This window comes from Emys orbicularis, chromosome 1, assembly GCF_028017835.1.
Source record: "Emys orbicularis isolate rEmyOrb1 chromosome 1, rEmyOrb1.hap1, whole genome shotgun sequence".
In the NCBI taxonomy this organism is placed as follows: domain Eukaryota; kingdom Metazoa; phylum Chordata; order Testudines; family Emydidae; genus Emys; species Emys orbicularis.
Window position 1 is genome coordinate 131,473,564 of NC_088683.1, and position 16,370 is coordinate 131,489,933.

A 16,370-nucleotide genomic window follows, 5' to 3' on the forward strand; every position below is an offset into this window, starting at 1 on the left:
AAACTTGTTTTGTTTTGTCTCTAAAACCAGTGTGGAACTCATGCTTGGGGCAGAAAGATGTTGCATCTCTTGCTCCACATTGAGGGAGAGGGCAAATTCGATGAGCTTACGCTGTATAGTTCTCTGTGCAGTGCAAGACGATACAATTTTGGGTTTACACTCCAGAGAGGGTGTGTACTTGGGTGCTGGGCAATTCCTTAGCTGAGCTCTCCCATGCAGAGCTGATCTCAGCATCTGTGTGAATATAGCTGCAGCTGTGTGTCTCTCTACCTGTGTGTGTGCTGGAAGGGGGCTTGATAGCTTGTCACAGCAGCACAGAGTAAGGGGAACCCAGGCTGGTGGGACAGGTGGGCTCAGTGGTATCCCAGTTCCAAGTGGCACCTCGCGGGGAACCCGTCACACCACAGACTTAAAGTTAAGCATGTGATTGAAGTGCTTTGCTGAACCAGGGCCTTAGGGAGGAATTGTAGTACCATCACACAAATTCACACTTTACACTGAGGATGAGGCCAGATATATAGTCTCAAGAAATATGGGCCTGAACCAAACTTTTTGAAGTCAGTAGGAGTCTTTCCACTATTTATTTCATTGTGCTTTGGATTAGTCCCCAAATACATTAAATAAATATATTTTTTATTCAACATCATTTACCTCTTCCTTTTACAAAAGCACTCTGATAATAAGTCATGATGTTGTAACAGCAGAAACAGGAACATTTCCCCCCATTAATTTGCAATAGTAACACTCACTAATGTCAATGTTTTATAGTTTGAGCCAACTGAGTAGCTGCACATTTAGTTTTAGACTAAGTAATCTGAAATGTTCTGCATGTCAGGGAATTTGTTATACTCATTTGTTTTCTACAAAAACTAGAACAACATCAGGAATAGATATGAACCTCTCTAAACTGGATGAATTACTGTTTTCTGATCTTCAGTTTCTAATCCAGTCTGCTTTTTTGCAAAACCATTCTAATTGACTAACTGTTAATTTACACATTCAAACAAGTTATTAATGATTGCAATGTAATTTCTAATTTTGTCACACCAGCTGAGTGCCTAATCCACTGTTATGAGTAAATCTGTTGGGATGTATGTTGGGATGATTTATGAATTCAAAGACAATACATTTTCTTTTCACTCATCTAGTGTTAATCTGTTTCCTCCCAATACATTAGCAGTACACCTCTACCTCAATATAACGCGACCCGATATAACAAGAATTCGGATATAACGCGGTAAAACAGTGCTCCGGAGGGGCAGGGCTGAGCACTCCGGTGGATCAAAGCAAGTTCAATATAACGCGGTTTCACCTATAACGCGGTAAGATTTTTTGGCTCTGGAGGACAGCGTTATATCGAGGTAGAGGTGTAGTTAAATTTTATCCACATATAACCTAGAACTTGGAGTCAAATGAAAACTGCATTTTATAGCACTTCAGCTAGTTACAGTTAAAAGTCCTAGATAACCATCCATCTGTCTTCATAGGAATTTAAGACTGAATAGTTGTTGCTTACAGTGATCATTCCTGTTTATAAATTCAAAATTCATTTTACGTAAAACTAATCAACATAAATTTATGGTGGAATTAGCTTAACAGAATGGAAATCATAGTTCCTGCTACAAGGGCACTAGAGATCTTTTGTGAATAATTATCTAGGCATTTTTCATTGCATTCTTCTCTTCCAATTGCTTTTACATGCAAATAGGCTTAAGACAGAAGAAATGAGTAAATGTACCCTAGTGTCAAAGATGTTAATTTTGCAGAAAATAAGTCAACCACCCAATGAACTCAAATGTCTATGTGAGCATCAAGGACCATATGAGCCTATCAGTTACACCAATGTACAAGAAGTAACTCCTGATTTATATCAGTGTAACTGAGCACAATCTGCCCCACAGCATTAAGGGTTAATTGAGGAGATCTTAGTAAACCAGCTCCAAGTCCCAGGTTCTTCTAGATTTCCCAAAAGACATGATGGCGTCACTTCACTCACACCAAAGACTGTAGAGAGAACAAACAATTCCAGAAGCCTTGATGTGGCCTCATCACTTATAATCAGGGGTCAGACTAGGGGGTGGAGGGAATGCTGCTGGTATGCTTCCAAGCTCCACCTACAGAAATAAACTCCATCTCTGTGAGTTATCAAGATGAGATGCTGCTCATAGGAGATTGTGAAGATGTTCAAAACCTGACAAGAATGTTCTCTGAGCTCCTTCAGCTTGGGCCTCCCTTGGTGGAACTTAAATATACCCATGGGCTCTGCTACACTCCTTGGGTTTAGCTCCTTCTGGCTTGGGTGTCCTCTCCAATGCCACCCAATCATGGCACCACAGTGAGATGTCACTCATGGTAAGTTGTGGTCTTCCCACTCCATTCTTAGGCCTTTTTGCAGGGGAAATTTTTTACCAGTCATACTGATAGAACCTCTGTTGTGGACACTGTTATGCTGATATAAGAATGCCTGGTTTCATTTCCGCTTATGGCATTTGCAAAAGGGTTTAAGCTAAACCAACCCACTCCCCCCCCCCCACACTGCTATTGGAATAAGTGCATCCACACTTGCACTATATTGGTTTGAATTGACACCTGAGAGCATAATGGAAAAAAAGCTTTCCCATTGCCCCAGGGTGGACTGGGCCCTGTAAGAGGGAACTTCTCTAGTCCACCTGTGCCTCATTCACTGCTGAGATGGGGCCCGATAGGGATCAGAGTGAAAGAGGAAGCTGAAGGAACAGCAGAGAGTGAGAAGGGCTCCTGAAGGGAAGACACTGATACAGGGGAGTTTGAAAGCCAAAGCCAGAAGGCTGAGCTCCACCTTGATACAGCTTGGAAGGGGCGGTTGAATCAGAGGAGGGAAGGCCGAGCCCTTGGGAAGAAGGAGCTGGGCCAGGCCCAGTTTAAAACAGGTGTAAAGACTGTGTGTTTGCTTTGGACCACCAAGGATGATACACAATTGAGTTCCGTTTATTGCAGACTTTGTTGCCAACCCGAGTAGAACTGGTGAAAGGTGATTCAAAGGGTCCAGGGAGAAGAAGAGCCCCAGAAGAAGGGCCATGGATTCCCTTAGTCAAAAGGGAAGGGTTTGGGGCCGAGAAGACCACTGGAGACTGTGTGCAAAATTAAATAAACTAGACCCCACCAAGCAGGGATAATTTTGTCTGAAATGCTGTGGACTGTGCTGTTCTTAAGGGGCCATGTGTCATGTTGCACTCTATATGATTTTATGAAAATATGCTAATGAGTGTGAATATAATGTAACTGGAATATGCTTCATGCAAAAGGTCTCTTGTAAGGTATCATTACAAAGCTTATAATCTACCGAGTGTGGTCATCCTATTTGTATGTATGTATCATTCTTGTATCTGAAACTAGAAATATGAAATATAACTCTGAGGGCCTATTGTAATTATGCAAAGTGTGGGCCATTAATGGTGGTTTGGAATCTTGATGGCTCCCATTAACCAGGACAATTGACTGTAGATGGCTCTGTTTACTTGTAAGTCTTCCTGTATACCTATGTGCTGGCAAGTGGGTAATGAAGTCTTACAGTGACATGTGATCATGTCACCTGAACTGGAATCCATCTTTAACCTGGTGCTTTCCATTTAGAAGGAGGGGTGGGAACCCAGAAAGGGACAAAGGATTCCAGCATTGTGCAAAAGATATATAAGGGAGTAGAACAGAACAAAGGGGCTGCAGTCATGAGAAATCCCCTAGCTACCACCTGAGCTGGAACAAGGGCTGTACCTGGGGAAAGGATTGTGCCCAGACTAGGAAGGCATCCAGGCTGTGAAAGAACCTATTGAAACATCTCTGAGGGTGAGATTTTATCTGTATTCAGTTTTCTTACTGCATTAGGCTTAGACTTGCGTGTTTTATTTTATTTTGCTTGGTAATTCACTTTGTTCTGTCTGTTATTATTTGGAACCACTTAAATCCTACTTTTTGTATTTAATAAAATCACTTTTTACTTATTAATTAACCCAGAGTATGTATTAATACCTGCGGGGGGCGGGGGGGGGGGAGTGGTGCATATCCCTCTATCAGTGTTATAGAGGGCGAACAATTTGAGTTTACCCTGTATAAGCTTTATACAAGGTAAAATTGATTCATTTGGGGTTTGGACCCCATTGGGAGCTGGGTATCTGAGTGTTGGAGACAGGACACTTCTTAAGCTGTTTTCAGTTAAGCCTGCAGCTTGTGGGGGATGTGGTTCAGACCTGAATCTGTGTTTGCAGCAGGCTAGCGTGTCTGGCTCAAACAAGACAGGGTTCTGGAGTCCCAAGCTGGCAGGGAAAATGGGCTCAGAGGTAGTCCAAGCACATCAGGTGGCAGTCCCATAGGGGTTTCTGTGATCCAACCCATCACACCATGAAGAAGGAGAAAATAGAGGCAGGGCAGTGCAGAGTGACCTTGGCCATGAGAGGCTGCTAAGACAGTAGCCAACCCTGTTACTCCTAAAGAGACAAAGTCTGGAATAGTTCATGTTCACATTTAAATTTTCATCACTGGCATCCAAGTTAACACTTCACTAAGATGAATAAGGCAGTTGATGCCTCTCAGAGCCAATGTACCAGGTTCTCTGCAGACTCATCTAGACACCTCTGCATCAATTACACTAAGTTCACATGTTTGAGGTTCTTTGCTACCATAACAACTAGAGACTTATTGGAACAAAAAGTGTAAGAGCTGAGATTCTGGAGAACAAAATAGGTTCAGAGAAGTGCCAATATGGCATCTGAGCACAAACAGAGAGTTTACAAGCCCTGCTTACACGAGAAACCCACCACCCTGAACTTGGCATAAAAGCGTCTTGTTAGCTATTTCACTTTAAAATTAATAATAAATGCCAGTGCCTTAAAACTGGGAACATCTTCCTCTTTGACTTTGTACAGATCTGAACAACAACAGTAATGCTCTAAGCAATAATGAATTCAATGCTAAAAACAACCAGCCCCAGATGGCAATGCAACATTAAGGTTGCATAATTAAACAATTGTAAGTCAGAAATGTGAACATTAGGGATGAATGCACAACTTATATAGAAATCAGTAGCAATACACAATGTACTTGTTTTATGTATTAGCATTTTTAAAATAGTCTTCTACTATTAAGGCTTCCTACATTTGGGATATTTTAGGGTTTAAAATATATTCTCCAAAGGGAAATACTTTTAAAGGTTCTGTTTCCCATTCCTTCAGTGGTATAGTACACACTATCCTCAGGGCAGGTCTGCACTACCGCTTAAGTTGAACTAACTTGTGTCGCTCAGGGGTGTGAAAAAGGCAAGTTACAGCAACCTAAGCACTGTCCACACTGGTGCTATGTCGGCAGGAAACGCTCTCCTACCGACATAGCTTCTGCCTCTCGCAGAGATGGAGTATTTATGCCAACGGGAGAGCGCTCTCCCATCAGCATAGAGCGCCTTCACCAGACATGCTACAACGGCGCAGTTGCATCAGTGCATCTGTGATGATATAGCGCTTCTAGTGTAGACCTGCCATCAGTGAAAAATATTCTTATAAAAATAGTTAATGCTAGACTGGCTGCACAGAGACATTGGACAAAGTAAGGTTCTCACTCACCTACTCATTGTATGGCTCGTGTGAGGGCTACTTAGATCATCGCTCCTGGCACTTGGGGGAGCACAAATGCTGTGTGACAGATATTTCTACTTGGGGTTGAGTGTAAGAGGAATAGGAAAGGAGGGGTGAGGTGTAGGTGGAGCCTTGGCATCAGGCAATGGCCATGGCTGGCTGTATTGGGAGAGTGGAAAGGGAGTCCTTCCTCTGTGCTGCTGCTCTCCTAGAAAAGGGGTGTCCCAAATACTCCCTCCCAGTGCAACAGAGAAGACCCAAGTCAAACTGTGCCTCTCTGAGGTCTAGTCTACATCTAAAACTTAGATTGATGTAGCTGTATCACTCAGGGTTAGGTTAGTTAGGTCCACCTGACTCCCACTCTAGACTCCGCTAGGTCAATGGAAGACTTCTTCTATCGACCTAGCTACCAACTCTCAAGGGGGTGGATTTACTACAGTTGTAGGAACTACTGCTGTAGTGCTTGTAGTATAGACATGCCCTTAGGTAAATTGCCTTCCAGTGCTCTGCTTGAGAAAAGAGATGGTGCATGTGTGCATTAAGATTGTTGTGCAAATAACAGGATCCAGCCCTCAGTTACTTCAGAAGCAGGAGGTGCAGCTGTGAATCCAAGTCATGCAGTCTGTCTATCTCCCCCATGCCTCCTTTACTGATGACTTTCAGGGGTCACTTAGCTCACATTTAATCAAACTGTTTATTCTGCTTTATGTTTCATCTGCCACCATCAGTAAAATCCCTGCAGAACTTAATCTCTGGTAGATGGTCATAAATGGCATAGTAATGATCTGTAACAGCATTTCATAGGAGGATAAAAATTAGAGGCGAAAAAGACTCACCAGGTCACCTCTTACACAATTCTGGAGCTATATAAATGAGTGTAAAATAATAAATGTAATCATCTTGTCCCTCCCACTGCTAGCTCATTCCTCCTCCCTATATTATATGCATACATAGAGAAATCACACAGAGTGTTAAAGGAACAGTTTTGCTATCACAGCCAATAAAAAGGGGGAATTGATAACCCCTAGTGCAATGAAGGACACCCAAACAAGGCACAATACCTTGCCCAGCATCACCAGTTGAGGCAGAACTAGCTCTTAGGCTTGGTGCAAAGTATCAGGGGATCACAGAAGTCCAAATTAATATCTAGGTGTCATTCTGTAACGATCCATGGCTGCGTACATGTACAGATAGAATGGCTATCAGCTTACTGCAGAGCTGGATTCAAGGGCTGGATGACAGCACCAGTACATTGGTATGGTCAACAGTTGTGAGTCCAAATATCATACAGGCTGAACAGGCAGTTGCCTAGAAAGAAGAAAAACGTACCGTAACTGTGTGGGCCTCTGCAGCAAGTGGAGGAGGACATTTATTTGCTGCCCTAGGTAGGCCAAACTCCTTGGAGCTGGTCTACAGCAGGAGTAGAAGTAGATATTAGGCTTTAAACCAGAGGCCCTTAATGAGTAAGCTAAAGCAGCAACTTCATAGCTCATCCACTAGATTGATCTGATACGACACTTCAGCAGGCAGGATTTATTTTCACCCTCTCTGGCCACTATCAGAAACAGGACATTGGTCTAGCTGGACCACTAGTCTGGATCCAGTATGGCATTCCTACATCCCTTCTCACCCCTCACTAGACAGAGGATAGATAGAAGTTATGTTCACAGCATACACACAGAGAAGTTAGATAAAATATAAAAACTCTTGCTGGAAGGTTGCAGCGTAACACTATTTTATTCCTTAGAATTCAGAATAACAACACATAAGAACTGCAAAACAGAGAGAGAGAGAAAACAGGTGGCTTCCTAAGACGAGCGACTGTAAGGCACAATTCCCCCAAACTTGCGGTAAGCTGTTCTTTTTCCAGACTGGCTGCCTCTTGATTGACTCAGATCACATGTCTTGAGCCTGGAAGCAGATCCAGGAAACCCCTAACATTTAAAGAGATAGCTTGTCATTTTTAATCAGTTTCCAACACACCACAATCCTATAAATACATACACATGGAGATCCACAACAACTAATAAACAGTGTGATGGCATACAGTTGTGAAATGAGATAATTATGGCTCAGCATGAACATGTCCTGTTGACAACCTTGTATTTGTTGTCTTCACTAGAACACTCAATAAGCAAGATTTGAATAAATTGTTTTTTAAAAATGTTAGCCTTTCAAATGTCACAAGAGTGTGAGACCACAAGTGCTGCTGAAATATAGCTCTGCAGGAGGCTAAAATGATTCAGGAAAAATGTTTGCTTGCCATGGAAACCTATATAAAAACAAAACAAAACACATTTGTTCCATGGCAGAAAGTTGCAGAGAAGACCACGAGACAGAGATTTCATGTAAATAAGGTTCTTCCTTTCCTTTTCTCTTTGTTCACATCACTGGGTTTAACTGAAATTTGGACTTAAACAGTCCTGAAGCACATTTTAAAAAACCTAGAGCAATGCCCTGAAAAGGAATAACTCTTGTGCATGACCACTGGATGGCCCTGACAGAACATCTTTTAAAAAGGTGGGTAGGTGATGACAGGTAAACAGGGTGCCAACAATTTCTCTCATGTTTGTACAGGTGCATCTACTGAAATGGTGTGCCATAGATCTTCCTTGAAATGAGTTCAGAGAAGAGACAAACATCCAGGGATCTTCTGTCTACCTTGACATCTGAACACCAAGACATTGGTTGGGGAGAGGACACTTTTGGACTTTTTGTGCCATCTTCCTTCTCTCTCCCACCCCCCTTCCCCAATGTTCAGCTGCTGCTGCTAGATCTAGGAGGATGAATTCCTATCACCACCCCAATTCTGCCTCTCTGATCTTGCCACTGAACATGCAATATTCACCTAATGGCCACTTGCCTGTACGTTCAGCCTAGAGGTAGTTAAAAATTTTCAACAACAAAAAAAATAGAAAAGAAAAAGGACAATTTTTTGATAAACATTCCCATCATATTTTCACCAGCTCTAACTCACCCTTCATCTTTCATATTGTGATGCATGAGGTAGCCATATACAGTGATGAGGACACATCCACAGCTCCACCAAGTGCCACATTAATTCACAGCACTCCTGCTACCCAAACCAATCCTGTGTCCTAGCTTATACTTGTGTCCCAGATCCTGTATCTGAACTTGTGCTGTCAACACTACCCCCATTGAAACCTCACCTGCCCAATCATCGGTAGTGGGTGAGGAAGTAACTGTTTAGCATTTCCAAGTGCCATTGGGAACTGACAATATTGACTTCCACCCACTCATCTCCCTGGGGATGAAAGGAGTAGCATTCTGTGGAGACTGCTCTCTCTGTCCTCTCCACAGTGTGACCCACAATGCACTGCATCATAAGGGCAGGACACACTCCCACATTATATATTTTTAACAAGGAAATTTACTATTTTAGTAAGTGTTGTGTGTATGTGTTCACCCCATACTTATAACTAACACTAGAAGATTTCTGTAGAAAAAAAAATCTATTCTTTTTGAAGTAGGATTTTCCTTTTCATGGTACTTGGAAAAGCTTGTGTAAGGTCAATGACAAGAGATTGAGGGAGACATTTCATATATTTCTTTTTCAATTAAATGTCCTCCTACCTTATTGACATTTTAAAAGGTGGCAATTCTTAAAAAGGGACAATAATTGCAATGCAACGCATTGAAATTCATCCTGCAGTAGGTGAAATTGTTCTACTATGAAATATGGTTCTTTATTGAGCTTTCTGTTTTGTACACTATCAGATGCAAGTAGTAGAGGTTTCAGGCATGAACTCATTGATATTAACAGCCCTTTAAACTTCTATTCGGGTCATCTGTGTTGAATTATTTAGCAGCTTCACAAATTAAGTACCGAACCACTCTCCTTTACCACAACATGGTTCCTTGTTGGGGGGCTGCTACTGGATCCGCCAAGTACTACAGCTAGGTGGAATAATGACAAGGTTAGATGCCCCCTCTCTTTTTTTAAGGTAGGCAGACAGACATTGAAGAAGCCTGAAATCAATAGTCCCTTTTGATACAGAAATTTAGCATAGCTATATTCAGAAACATGACCTTCAGTGGTGCTCATTTTCTCTACAGAGAACTACATTGTTAGTCATTTTCAATGAATTTTTAAAAAGTTAGGAAGTGGGGGGAATGTCCTTGATATGTCATCCCTCAGCTGATTTAATTCCGCATGGTTAGATAAGATTGTATTTAATAAAAGGTAAAAGGATGGAATGTCAGAATCACCACATTTCCAGTTTTAAAGAGAGAAAGAGAGAGATGTCAATGAGGAAGTGGTATCATAAAGCAGCTGAGAGTTTAAAGCTGTGATCCTGAAAATGAAAAAAAAAAAAAAAAGTCAGACATATTAAAAGGAGAGGGTATATTTACCTTTAATTATACTTCTGAAAAATAATGTTGAAAACCCTCTAAGAGATTGCTTTGGGCAACAATTATGGAGCCTAATCCAAAATCCACTGTCATCAATGTGAATCTTTCCATTTACCTCAATGGGCTTTGGATCAGGGCCATAGTTACCTTTTGTGGAAATTAAAATAGCCAAGACCCAATAACCCATTTTTAGGCCCTTAATTTACTGGCTTACTTCAGAGGTGCTGAGCACCCATAGTTGTCATGGTGCTGTTGGTGTTTGCCTAACTGAAAATTAACCCATGAGGGCTCAATGCTGCAAGGTGCCCAGCTTTGTTGCCCCAGTCCAGCAAGGCATTTAAGGCCATGCTTAACTCTTCACTTACACTGCTCACATGCTTAAAGTTAAGCACTTGATAAAATGCTTTTCTGGACAAGGATCATAGTGTTCAGCACTTTGCAAAAGCGAGTCCTTCCTTAAATCTAGATTTAGGTACTGAAGTAAGGACTTGATCCTGCATGGTGCTGATGTTAAGCACTTTGGTTGATTGTAGCTCAGCACTCTCTGCATGATCAAATCCTTACTTAGCAGCCAAAATATGGATATAGGTGCCCAACTTTAGCCACCCAAGATTGCACATTTTGGCCTCTTTAAAAGCACATTTGTGTACTTGAATCTTTTAAAGTTAATCCAATAGAACTGTATTAACTACAAATTGTCATTATACATTAACATCTCGGTGAATAATACGAAGGTCAGAAAGGTTGACTTTTAGGCCTAAATGTTGAATAGCAACAGGCTAATGCTGATGTCAAACTATTCAAATTCCCAAGCAAAAGTAGCCAATTGAGTGGGCTCTTTGAAGATTTTCCTGCATGAAGCTTCCTGGCTTGTCTACACTTAAAAAGCTACAATGGCAGAGTGTATCACTTCAGTATAGACACTACCTATTCTCCTGTTGGCACAGATAATCTGCCTCCCAAGAGGCGGTAGCTAGGTCGAAGGAAGAGTTCTTACATCGACCTAGTGCTGTCTACAAGGGGACTTAGGTCAGCTTAACTACATCGTTCAGGGGTGTGGATTTTTCATACCCCGACTGATGTAGTTAAGCCAACCTAATTTTCTAGCGTAGATGAGGCCTTAGTCTCCCATCACATAGAAAAAAGGGGGGCATACAAACATGTAGGTGTTTCAATAATTGTCTGTACGTGCAATTATACTAAGGCTGTTATTTAATAACAGAAAAACAAGTTTAGAGTTGAGAATATCCTAGGCATTCCTCCTTGTTAGGCAGCCCTCAATTTTAAAAAGAAGGGATGAAGTGACTGGTCAGGAAGTCTGTTAAATGGGAAGAATAACGCAGAATTCCTCCAGTATAAAGAAACAAGGAAATATCTGAATAAGAGGGACAGCCTTCATTAATCAAAGTTTCTCTCTCATTTAAAACTCAAACAAATTAGGTACTAACTCAGTGTTGAAAGGTGGAATTTAATTCCAGAAGTTTACTGGTATTTACCATTTCCCTTTTTTCTCTCTCTTTTTTTTTTTTTTTTTTTTTTTTGTAAAAGTTAATTACGGTATGTGCTTTTGACAAATATCTATTAGATAAAAACTTGCAAAAAATAGTTGCTTTTTTTTTACATGAGTTTTCTTATTACAAGATATCATGCTGAAAGCCCTGGATTCTGAATTCCTCTATATACCCATAAAACAGGTCAATATAGGCTTCTCCACACAGTCCTGTCAACGTGCTTCAGCACTGAATTAGAGAGACTAATTGAAGGAGGGAGAGAATATTTCATTTTCCTTGGGCAATTCAATCTTTGGTCTCTCAGCCAAGAACGTCAAGAACGGTGCCAAGTTGTGCTGATGGTTTGTGTGATCTGTATCCTTGTCTACTAGAAACTGGACTGAAGACAAGTCAAAGAGGTCACCAAGCAGCCATCAGACATTAATAATTTTTCAGTCACTATAAACCCTTAATGGATTTCAACTGTGTTCTCTATATATTTCCAGAGAGCTACCTCTGATTAACAACCAACCAACTTTCTACTTATTGTAAACCATTCCAACTGTTAAAATAAAATACATGCTGTATGACCAAAGTGAAGGGCAAACCTCAAAATGGTCTGCTTGAATAAGTACCCCAAAGCTTAGATATTTATTTAGATGTAATCTGAATTTCTCCAAATAATTTTAGTTTAAAAATATGAGACTAAGTCTCAAGTACAAATTTTCATCAGAAATCTTTTTGTCCCAGTCTTCTCAGATTTATCCCAGTAGCCTTTCTTGCTGCTTTTTCTATCGGTCTTAAAGTTTTATACTGTGGCCCATCTCCATAGCGTACGAGCACCTTCCACATCTATTAGATCGGCAATAGTAAAATTCCTAGTGGAGTTCAGGGTCTGTCTCTTCTCTTTTTTCAGATTCTGATTGGAATATGATATTTTTAGAGATACAGGTTTGTTGTTGTGTCATTCTGTTTATGTTGGGAAAGCTTTCTCAAAGAGGAAGGTCTTCCAATGTGATCTAGAGATCATCAGGTAATCTCTTCTGGATCCGTCATCTAAGAATATGCTTATACCTAGCAGTCGCATTCTTCACTCTAGGCTTTGTGATCTGCATTGTTCTAGAGAAGTACAACTTTTTAGTTGGTTCACAGATAGCAACGTGGGCTCCAATCTAAATGGGATTTGATCTATCCCCTTTTTATGCTCCTAGTTAGAGCCAGGAACCGTGCATGAAACAGAAAAATACAAAATTGAAAATGCAAAGTTAACAAAACTTTTTCAAACCTCAAGAGTTTGGGGTTCAGTTCCAATTCTAAATTCACTTTTTTTTAAATCTTATTTTATCTGAAACAGTTCAGCTTACTTATAAAACTGATTTGAACCATATGAATATCAAATAGTCAGTATTCCAAAATCTCATAAGGAATTAGTTTATTAACTGCTTCTCAAAGTATTAGACAGCCACAGTGGCATTTATTATTGAAAATTGTGCAGGATAAAATATATACAAATATTAATGGAAAATTCATCAATCAATTTGCACAAAGTGTTCCGCGTACCATCAAGATCCCTCTTTGGTTGTTCTAAATGTACTTTTAGATTAATATCAAACTTACCCATGGCATTTCTTAGCTATGTGCAAAAGTTACCAGGAAGTCACCAGGAAGCATCCAGATAAGGTCTACAGCTAAATTGGTCCTTCTCAGCTTCAACATCTTTCCAATTCTATCAGTAGTATGGGATTTCCCCCCCCCCTGCCCTCCCGCCCCCACACACCTTTCTATTACGTTAATTTTGGACTTTCATATTTTCTTCTCTTTTTGTCTCTGATCCTGCAAACCCACACGTATAACTTAAGCACATAAGTAGTTCCATTAAAGTCAATAGAAGTTTTGCTTAGTAAGTATTTACCAGGCCCGCCGATGGGGGGAGGGCAAAGGGGGCAATTGCCCAGGGGCCCGGGCAATTTAAAAGGGCCCGGGGGCCCAAGCCGCTGCCGCTGCGGCGGTGGCAGCCAGGAGCCCCATGTAGGGTTGCCAGGCATCCAGTTTTCGACCGGAACACCTGGTCAAAAAGGGATCCTGGTGGCTCTAGTTGACACCGCTGACCAGGCCATTAAAAGTGCAGTCGGCAGTGGGGGGGATGAGGAGGGGGCCTGCAGCAGCTCTCTCTGTGGAGCTTGGGGGCGGTGCAAGCCCTGGCAGGCAAGGGGTGGATCCCAGCAGAGGTGCTGGGAAAGGCATTCGGCTGCAGGCTGGGGCGCCAGCCAGCGGTTGGGCTGGGGAGGAGGAAGGGGGTGGATGAAGGCGAGTGGCTGGCGGGGTGTCACTGAAAACAGCAGGGGGAGGAGGAGGGAGCCTGCAGCAGCACACTCTGTAGAGCTGCTGTGATTTGGGCTACGCTGAGGGAGCAGTGAGCCAGGGGCAGCAGTGGGGTGTGTGGGTCACTTGCAGGGAATTCTGCCCCCTCCCTCCCCCCGCATTCCAGAGAACAGGAAAAAATTTTGTCCTCGGTGCGCTGGCAGAGCCAAGTGTCCAGGATTCATGGCAGATAGAGCAGCCTCTGAGGCCTGGGAAATGCCAGGGCAGCACTGGTGCAGCTGCTGTTTAAGGGGCCGCCTGACATCAGCGCCTCCCAGAGCCCTGCAAACTGAACCAGCCAGAGCCGCCCAGAGCCTGCGCCCCAACCTCCTGCCCCAGCTCAGAGCCCCTCACACACCCAAACTCCCTCCTGGAGCCTGCACCTGCACCCCTCCCCCACCCAAACTCCTTCCTGAAGTCCGCACTCCCACACACACTGCGAACCCCTTGGCCTTAGCCCGGAGCCCCCTCATGCACCCCAAGCCCCTCATCCTCAGCCCCACACCAGAGTGCACAATCCCAGTCAGAGCCCTCACCCCGTCCCGTTTCATTGTATTGATAGAGCAACACGACATCTTGGCTATATAATCAAGGAACATTAAAACTGCTCTAATTAATATAGCTGTGTGGAAGATGGAAGTTCTATTTCAATGAAGGATTTAGAGATTTCAGAATTTGTTTTTGTACTGAATCAGAACCAACCCTGAATATGAAGCATGGCACAAAGGGATTGCTGTAGCAGGTCACATTAGTGATCCATGTAGCCCGGTACCCTGTCAACAAAAGTGATCAATACCGGAACTTTCCTCTGAAGCATCAAGGAATCTCTCAGTGAGATTTTGTAATGGCCATCCCATAAGGAAAGTGACTTAGACTCATAGACTTTAAGGTCAGAAGGGACCATTATGATCATCTAGTCTGACCTCCTGCATGATGCAGGCCACAAAAGCTGACCCACCTACTCTTGGAATAATTCTCTCCCTTGACTCAGCTGTTGAAGTCCCCAAATCATGATTTAAAGACTTCAAGTCGCAGAGAATCCTCCAGCAAGCGACCCCTGCCCCATGCTGCGGAGGAAGGCGAAAAACCTCCAGGGCCTCTGCCAATCTACCCTGGAGGAAAATTCCTTCCCGACCCCAAATATGGCGATCAGCTGAACCCCGAGCATGCGAGCAAGATTCTCCAGCCAGACCCTCCGGAAAAAAGTTCTCTGTAGTAACTTTTAATATCCCATCATTGATCATTGTTACTAATTACCAGCGATGGCATGTTATTGACCTATTGACTAAAATCACGTTATCCCATCAAACCATCCCCTCCATAAACTTATCAAGCTTAATATTAAAGCCAGAGAGGTCTTTCGCCACCACTATTTCCCTCGGAAGGCTGTTCCAGAACTTCACCCCTCTGATGGTTAGAAACCTTCGTCTAATTTCAAGCCTAAACTTCCCGATGGCCAGTTTATATCCATTTGTTCTTGTGTCCACATTAGCACTGAGCTGAAATAATTCCTCTCCCTCCCTGGTATTTATCCCTCTGATATATTTAAAGAGAGCAATCATATCCCCCCTCAGCCTTCTTTTGGTTAAGGTAAACAAACCGAGCTCCTCGAGTCTCCTTTCATACGACAGGTTTTCCATTCCTCGGATCATCCTAGTGGCCCTTCTCTGTACCCGTTCCAGTTTGTATTCATCCCTTTTAAACATGGGAGACCAGAACTGCACACAGTACTCCAAATGAGGTCTCACCAGTGCCTTCTATAACGGAACCAGCACCTCCTTATCCCTACTAGAAATACCTCGCCTAATGCATCCCAGGACTGCATTCGCTTTTTTCACGGCCACGTCACATTGCCGACTCATAGTCATCTTGCGATCAACCAGGACTCCGAGGTCCTTCTCCTCTTCCGTTACTTCCAACCGATGCATCCCCAGCTTATAACTAAAATTCTTGTTAGTCATCCCTAAATGCATCACCTTACACTTCTCACTTCTCACTCCTTACCTCTTTAGATAGAATGTGGTTTATGCCCTGAAGCATGAAGATTTGTATGAACATTTTAAATCCTTAATCTTGTGATTGTGGATGTTCTCATTATCCATATAAATGTCCAATCCTTATTTGAATAGGGTAAATGATAGTGTCCCAGCTTCACACATTGAGTCGCTGACGTTATAAAACAGCTTTATATTAGAAAGACAAACAAGTTTTGTTCTAAACATATTGCTAATATTTTACATTTATGTAAATAGAATTCATTTAATGAAGATATGAAATAATTGTCAAATAGCAATTGTCAAATATTCACGCTTCAGTGTTTCTAGAATTGGGGCATATACAGGCATACCTCTTTAGATAAATAGTTTGGATTAGAATTTTTAACTGTTTCAATCCTAAAGTTCAAATCAAATTCCATGACCCAAACTCAGCACACAGACTCATAGACTCATAGACTCATAGACTTTAAGGTCAGAAGGGACCATTATGGTCATCTAGTCTGACCTCCCGCATGATGCAGGCCACAAAAGCTGACCCACCCACTTTC